An 8492-nucleotide genomic window follows, 5' to 3' on the forward strand; every position below is an offset into this window, starting at 1 on the left:
ATAGGCACTTGATAGTTTATGCTGACAGTGACTCAGGGTGGGGCTGGCCACATGGATAGTATTGGGAAGGGTCTGGCCATGCCGGAAGGACCAACCATATGATTGGAGTGTTGGGCTTTTAACCTCCCGGGAAAGAGAGGACCTGGAGATTGAGTTCAACCAAGCAGCCAATAATTCAATCAATCATGTCTATATAATGAAGCCTCAGTAAAAACTCTGGACACTGAAGCTTGGGGAAACTTTCTTGCTTGGAAAAACTCTTTGAGTATTGTCACACATTGATGTACCGGGAGGATAATGCATCCCTGAGGACAACAGAAACTTCAAGTTTAGGACCCTCCCTGACCTTGCGCTGTCCATCTATCTCTTCCTGGTTGGTTCTGATTTGTATCCTTTTGGTATAATAAAATTGCAGTCGTAAGTAAAACACTTTCCTAAGTTCCGTGAGTTGTTCTAGCATATTATCAAACCTGAATTTGCAGCCAGCTACCTGGTGAGAAATGAAGGTGGTCCTGGGGATCCCAAATTTGTGGCTGGTGTCTGAAGTGAGAGCAATCTATGGAGGATTGTGTCTTCTAATTGTGCAGTTTGGCAGACTCACTGCACCCTGTCAAACCATGCTGCAAAAAGGGTATAAAACCAAACTGTTGACTGTTAGTACAGGCTCTTTTAGCGTATCTGACATTGTGCTTACTTTTCTAAGGTCCACTTGGAAGTACTTATCCAACAATGAAATGTGAATCCTATATTCGCCAAGGAAAGACGAGGTAGTGCCAAAAACCAAATTGTACCAGTTATAACATCACTGGATGGTAAGGCACCAAAAAAAAAAAAAAAAATTGTTGGATCCTGAAAGTTTTCAGAGAAATAAATCATTTGTTTTTTCTTAAAACAAGAGGTTTGAGCATGCATTCCAACACAGTCTAAAAATCCTTCCTATAAATATTATAAATGCATATTATGAGCACCATGAGGAAAAAACACCGTAATTGCCTATAACATTCTCATTTATTAACAAGCCCATTAGAAAAATAAATACTTCACTGGTTCATGTATTCACTGCAACCAATCTGCCCACGATGCCTATGACCTATGTACTATTTTCCAAGATGACATACATTTTCACCCACAGCTCTACAAAAAAAAAAAAAAAAAAAAAAAAAAAAGAATGAGAAAAATGCCATTTCAAAGACTATTATAACTGACAAGGACTTTCAAATCATCTAATCCACTCTTTTGCAAAGTGCAGGATCTGGATTGATGGTACACCTACAGGGCATCAAATAACTGAATAATATTCTTAAGAAATGACTCCCTTTTCAGTTTCTCTCCTTCTGATTAAGCCAAGGAAAAGAATATCAATTGCTAATCTTTTTTTTTTCTTTTATGCTCTTTATTTTAAATTGATATTGTAGGACAGTAAATTATCTTTCACAGCAGTGGCTTCTGGTCTGATAATACAATACTTCATTTCTCAGTGTAGAGATTTAAAATAAATCAAAATGAACATTAAGGCATACAAACAGCTACAGTAAGTTTGCTTTTATTTGATAAGGATTAGTTTTTACTCATATTCAACTACATGGACTATTGGCTCAAAACTGAAGCTGCTGTAGAAAGATCAATCACAGATGTTCTGTGCATTATTGAAACTTGCATTTCTCTAAAAACACCCTTCTATGGGCTTAATTTTACAAATTTAAGTTTTCCCCATCTGTTTGCTGCTCCAGTTCCTCTTTTGTGATCATTTCAAAATCATTCCCATTTCCACTACTGTGTTGGGATCGGTCATCTTCCCTCCTGTCACTGTCTGCGTCTGAATGTCATTCTCCACAGGAAACTTCTGTTCCATTATTTCCTGGTCCTACTTTTCCCTCTTCATCTTTTTTCTCACTGTCTGATTTTTCCTCACTGTCAGACTTCTGCTGCTTTTTGGCTTCAGCTTTCTCATTTCTCTTTAAATCTGCCTTTGGTCCTTTGTATTCATGTGTGTACAGAGGCCTGAAGGAGTCAGTGAAGCCCACGTCAGCAGTCAGATTTGGCAGGAGCCAAAAGTGATGCCTTCCTCCAGTTATGAGCCAAATGATGAGAAACAGAATGCAGCAAGTAACAGCAAGAAGGAGAATGCTGGCTACAAAACAGCCTGTGCCAACACTGAGGTAATAAACACCTACTCTCATTTCTGCTGGCCAAAGTGGGAAAAGGGTTGCCGCTATCACTGCAATCACAAGAATCAATCCCATGACAAACGTTTTAAAGTGAACTGGGTCATAGATCCACACAAATACCTCATTTCCATCCAGAAAAATCTGATCATCATGTGGTTCAAGTTTAAATTTTTTCTTCATTTCCTGCTTTTTGGGAGTTCCTGGAGTTTCATCCTTTTTGGAGTCTTCCTTTTCACCATCTTTTTCTTTTTCTCTTTTTCCTTCTTTATCTTTTCATCCTTTATATTTTCTTTCTTGCTCTTTTTATCATCTTCTTTTCCAATTTCAGCTTTTCCTTTCTCTTTTTCTTTCTTTATGTCTTTATCATATTTCATTTTCATTACTTTTAGTGCTCGGTGAAAGAACTGCTTCTTTAAAAGCCTGTTGTAATAGTCAACCACAGACTCCCTGGTTGTAAATAAAGCTTCTTTTCCTTTCTTGGCCTTCGCCCACTTCGAATCCAAAAGGCAATCCACTGCTTTTGAAGCAATAAAATAATCAACACAGTGACCCATCATATTGGTGGACTTTGTTGGACAGTTGAATTGAAGATATTTGGCTACAGCCTTTTCTTCTTTAGATGGTTCACCAACTTCCTGGACCCGCTTCTTGTGTCTCCTGCATTCTGCCATGTTGGCCGCTCCGCCCGGTCCCCCCAATTGCTAATCTTTTATAACAAAGAGAGTCTTAATGAGGTAATGGTACCCAATATTGCTTTGATGCATTGTGCTTATTTTTATAGGTGACTTCTATTTATAGCTATTGTTGCTCATTTTCCATTTACAATAATAATACACAGGTTCCTATCTAGATAAATTTATTTTGGTAAAATAAACATGTTCTATACTATGTATATTGAAATTTCCTTTGAAGTCCTTTAGTAGGAAGAGTGGGATGAGGATTTTGAACAAGATATTTCTCACTCTCACTCCAGAACTGTTTAATCACCATTTGAGACCCTAATTAGGACACAACTTTCAGAGAAGTGTAATTAAAACTTAACATATGCCTAATCAAACTGACACCAAAGGCTTTGTTAGTGTAAGATATGTTAGAAATACTTTTGATTGGCTTAAATGAGTGTTATTTAAGAGAGGTGATGGGTTAGGAATACCAAACAGGCCACCTCTAAAACCGTAGTGCTGCAGTAAAAATCCAGGGCCTGACTGATCCTGCATCCTTCTACTGCACGCAGGCCCTTGTCACCTGGTCCTATTACAAAGCTGGCTGATCCTAGTATCAGAACACTGTGCCGTCCCTTTTGAATTGGGTCTTTCTTGCTAGAGTTAGTTAGAAATGGGACTTCCAAGCTACTGAGTAGAATGGATGACCTCTTTTGGTACTTAGGCACCTTATTTCTTGAATCTTCAACTGCACATTTCTCTCACATTGTAACATGTCTGGAATTGGATGTGTCTGAAAATAAATGAGAGGAGCTAAGATGACAGCATAGAGAGGAGTGGAAGACTGTTGGTCCCCCTGGAACAATTCATAAATGACCAAAAAACTAGTAAATAACCTGGAATAACTGTGGGGAGAAAAATGTGACTGTCCACTCATCACACACCAACCTGAATTGGGAGGAATGCCCGAGATCGCAGCATGAAATCTGTAAGTGAAATCTATAAGTAAAATCTGTGGACCCACACTGAGAGCCAAGAGCCGAGAGCCCCTCCCTCCTGGAAGTCTTGCAGTGCTAGAGAGCAGCACTCTCTCAGCCCAGCTCCAACTGGGGTTTTAATGTTACCTGCTCAATACAGACAATGAATCCCCAACAAGCAGACAGAGGCTTTTGATGACAACTGACCTTGGGACAGTCAGGGGACATATCTATCTCAGGATGGAGAGCCCAGAGGATTGGGTGCTAACTCTGGCTGATGGGTGAATCTGGGAGCTTTCTGTCCCTTTCTCTCTGTCTCAACCTGGGCAGCTCAGTGGATAAAGCCTCAGCCATTTTCAGCCCACAGCGCTTTGCAGTAAAGAAAGCCTCAGCCGTTTTAAAATCGCAGCATTCTGACCAGCAGAGTCAGAGAAACAAAGAACTTATTGATATGTAAATGACATCTCTGGATGCAGCATAGCTTCCCAAGAGGAAAGGGAAAGACCCAGCTCTTCTACTACCTGCCTTACATTTGGAACCAGCCCCCAGAGCCTGAGGGAGGAGAGCCACGGGCCACACCCCCTTACACCAGCCCCTGACAGGCTGACAGACACACCTGCTGGGCAGAAAAGCACAGGGTATGTCAATCCTCTAAGAAAAACCATCAGGGAAACTGGATACTAAATATTTCCTCCTTCTGTGACCTGAGCCTGTTCTCATCTGGGAAAACCTGATTGGGGTGGTCTGGGAGGTCAGATGCCTAGACAACAGAAAACTACAACCTACACTAAGAAAAATGAAGTTATGGCCCAAAGGAACAAACTTATACTTCAACTGAGATACAGGAATTTAATCAACTAATGCTAAATCAGTTCAAAAAGTTTAGAGAAGATATGGCAAAAGAGATAGGGGCTAAAAAGGAAACACTGGGCATACATAAGGCAGAAATCAAAAGTTAAAAATAACAACTAGCAGAATCTATGGAAATGAAAGGCACAACAAAAGAGACAAAAGACACAATGGAAACATACAACAGCAGATCTCAAGAGGCAGAAGAAAACACTCAGGAACTGGAGAGCAAAACACCTGAAAGCCTACATGCAAAGGAGCAGATGGAGAAAAGAATGAAGAAATATGAGCAACATCTCTGGGAACTTAAGGACGAAATGAAATATAAGAATGTACATACCATTGGTGTCCCAGAAGAGAAGAGAAGGAGAAAGGAGCAGAAGGAACAATAGAGGAAATAATCAATGAAAAGTTCCAATCTCTTATGAAAGACATAAAATTACAGATCCAAGAAGTGCAGCCTACTCCAAACAGAATAGATCTGAATAGGCCTATACCAAGACATTTAATAATCAGATTATCAAACATCAAAGACAAAGAGAGAATCCTGAAAGCAGCAAGAGAAAAGCTATCCATCACATACAAAGGAAGCTTAATAAGACTATGTGCAGATATCTCAGCAGAAACCATGGAGGCAAGAAGGAAGTGGTGTGCTATATTTAAGAGACTGGAAGAGAAAAACCACCAATCAAGAATCCTATATCCGGCAAAACTGTCCTTCAAATATGAGGGAAAGCTCAAAATATTTTCCAGCAAACAAGGCACCTGCCCTACAGGAAATACTAAACGGAACACTACAGAGTGATAGAAGAAGACAGGAGTGAGAGGTTTGGAACACAATTTTGGGAGATGGTAGCACAACAATGTAACTACACTGAACAAAGATAACTATGAATATGGTTGAAAGAAGAAGGTTGGGAGCATGTGAGACACCAGAAGAAAGGAGAAAAGATAAAGACTGGGACTGTGTAACTCGGTGAAATCTAGAGTGTTCAACAATTGTGATAAAATGTACAAATACATTCTTTCATGAGGGAGAACAAGCAAATGTCAACCTTGCAAGGTGTTAAAAATGGGGAGGCATTGGGGGAGGGATGCAATCAATGTAAACTAGAGACTGTAACTAACAGAATCATTGTATTATGCTTCCTTTAATGTAACAAAGACGATATACCAAGGTAAATGCAGATAACAGGGGCGGGGGATAGGGGAGGCGTGTGACACACTTGACATTGGTGGTGTTGTCTGACTCTTTATTATACTTTGATTTAAGGTTATCTTTCCTTTTGCTGCTTCCTAGCTGTCATTTTTTTTCCTCTTTCTTTTTTCTTTTTCTTTTGCCTCCCTACCTTCTTTGACTCTCCCTCCTGCCTTGTGGAAGAAATGCAGATGCCCTTATATAGATAGTGGTGAAGGTGGTGAACACTAAATATGTGACTACACAGGGCACCATCGATTGTTTACTTCAGATGGAATGTATGGCATGTGAACAAAACCATCTTAAAAAAAAAAATGAGTTGATGACAAAACCTGGAGGGCAATATACTGAGTGAAATATGCCAGACACATAAGGACAAATACTGCAGGGTCTCACTGATAGGAACTAATTATAATATGGAAACTCATAGACATGAAATATAAGGTACCAAGATATAGGACGAAGCTAAAGAATGGGGAGCAGTTGCTTAGTATGAGCAGAATGTCCAACTGGGATGAACTTAGATGTTTGGAAATGAACAGAGGTGTTGGTAGCAAGATGTGAGAATAACTAACAGTGCCGAATGGTGCGTGAAAGTGGTGGAAAGGGGAAGCTCAGAGTCATATATGTCACCAGAAGGAAGATTGGAGGTCAAAAGATGAGACTGTATAAAACTGAATCCTATGGTGGGCAATGTCCATGATTAACTGTACAGATATTAGAAATCTCTTCCATGAACCAGAACAAATGTATGACAATACAACTAGAAGTTAATAATAGAAGGGCATATAGGTAAAAAATATATACCTATGCAAACTATATACTACAGTTAGTAGTATTCAACGTTCTTTCATAAACAGTAACAAATGTACTATACCAATACTATGAGTCAACAATGGAGGGGGGTTGGTTAGGGATATGGGAGGATTCGAGTTTCCTTTTCTTTCTTTCTTTTTTCTTTTCTTTCATCTTTTGCTTTATTTCTTGTCTGGAGTAATGAAGAGGTTCTAAAAATTGAACAATAATTAAGTGGGGTGATGGATGCACAGGTGTATGAGGGTACCAGGGGCAACTGATTGTATACTTTGGATCTTTGGATAATTGTATGGTATGTGAACACTCTCAATAAAAATCTAAAACAATAAAAAATAAAAATAAATGGCATTTTGTAATTACTTAGCAGCATTTGTTTTATTCTCTGATACAAAAAAGTATTGTGCATCTTACAGTAAATGATATTTTAATTTGGGAAATACAGCAAATGTTTTACATTTGAGAATCCTGTCAGACTTTCATTCCTTAGTATATATCATCCAGTAGCAAAGTTGTCAGAAAGAGGAAACTACCCTTTACCAATTTGTAACCACTAGAGGCTATCAATATTTACCAAAGAGATATTTGCTGAATTGCTTTGTTGGCATAAGGTCATTTTGCATCATGATACATTTTAAGTAATTCAATGAATAACAGTAGAGGTGGTAAGTAAGTATAGCATATATTGGAAGGTCTTTAGTGAATGACTAAAGTTTGGAAATCACTGATCTGGTCCAATGCTACCAATAAGGAAACTAAGAAACAAGTAGGTCAAGTAACTTGACCAACATCACACAGTAAAAGAGTGGCAGAGATTGTGTAATGACCAAAATTCACAAAACTCTTCTAATATTATGCCATAGTTATTTATTGCTGCTCTTTTAACATTATGCCTTTGTTATTTATTGCTCAGTTATTTATTGCTGTTGTTTAGTGTGGCTTAAACCAACAAACATTACATCACAACTTCTGTGGGTCAGGAATTCAAGTATGGCTTAGTTGGATGCCTCTGGCTCCAGGTCTTCCATGAGGCTGAAATCAGGCTCTAGACCAAGGCTGATGTCTCATCTGAAAGCTTAACTGGAGGGGGAATCACCTTCCAAAATCATTCACATGGTTGTTGGTGGGAACTCTGAAATGATTCTGATTTCCCCTGAACCAGTGTATCTCTCAATGCCATTTATTCTTCATTATAACAGAAACTAAGAGATTTGTTAAACTGTGCTCATTCTTTCTGACATTAACTGCTAAGAAATTATGGCCAAAGATAAACTATATTTTATATCTAATGCTTATCATTCTATATATTAAGGGAAAATACTAAAAGGTTAACTGGGCATTTGTTTTGATCATGGATGATTTTGTTTTACTTACATATATTTTTCAACAGTTTCCAAGTTTTCTACAATAAGCATGTACAATGCAAGTTATCTTAATAAATGAAATTTTTGTTTTATAACGCACCAGTGATTTAAGTTAAATTATGGCATGTGCTTCCATGTTTCCCTGAAAATGCATTATTTGCTGCATTGAGGATTTTACCTTGAAAGATCAGAAGTCTAGGTCCTTGAACATATTTTTCCCTTAATAAGTCTAACATCAAAAGAAATTTTCAACTCTGTTGCCAAATTCATAACTCATGCCAAGTTGTAGAAACTGAAAAACAAAGAAAAAAAAGAAGCAAAGGGCAAGTTCCTCTTGGTCTCTCAGACAAGGTGAACAGGGAAGAAAGTTCAGTGATTATACTCTTTTATAACTTTGCCTAGCTGAACAAGTAGACCAGTTCACTGTTTTCATTTCTGTCTTGCCATTTCAAACAGTTAAA

General features: G+C 38.4%; 1 pseudogene; it reads right to left on the minus strand.

Moving 5' to 3' along the window:
* Positions 1–1691: 1691 nt before the first annotated feature.
* On the minus strand, positions 1692–2851 carry LOC119540629 (annotated as a pseudogene).
* Positions 2852–8492: the final 5641 nt, after the last annotated feature.

The sequence above is a fragment of the Choloepus didactylus genome, chromosome 7 (genome assembly GCF_015220235.1).
Source record: "Choloepus didactylus isolate mChoDid1 chromosome 7, mChoDid1.pri, whole genome shotgun sequence".
NCBI classification, from domain to species: Eukaryota; Metazoa; Chordata; class Mammalia; order Pilosa; family Megalonychidae; genus Choloepus; species Choloepus didactylus.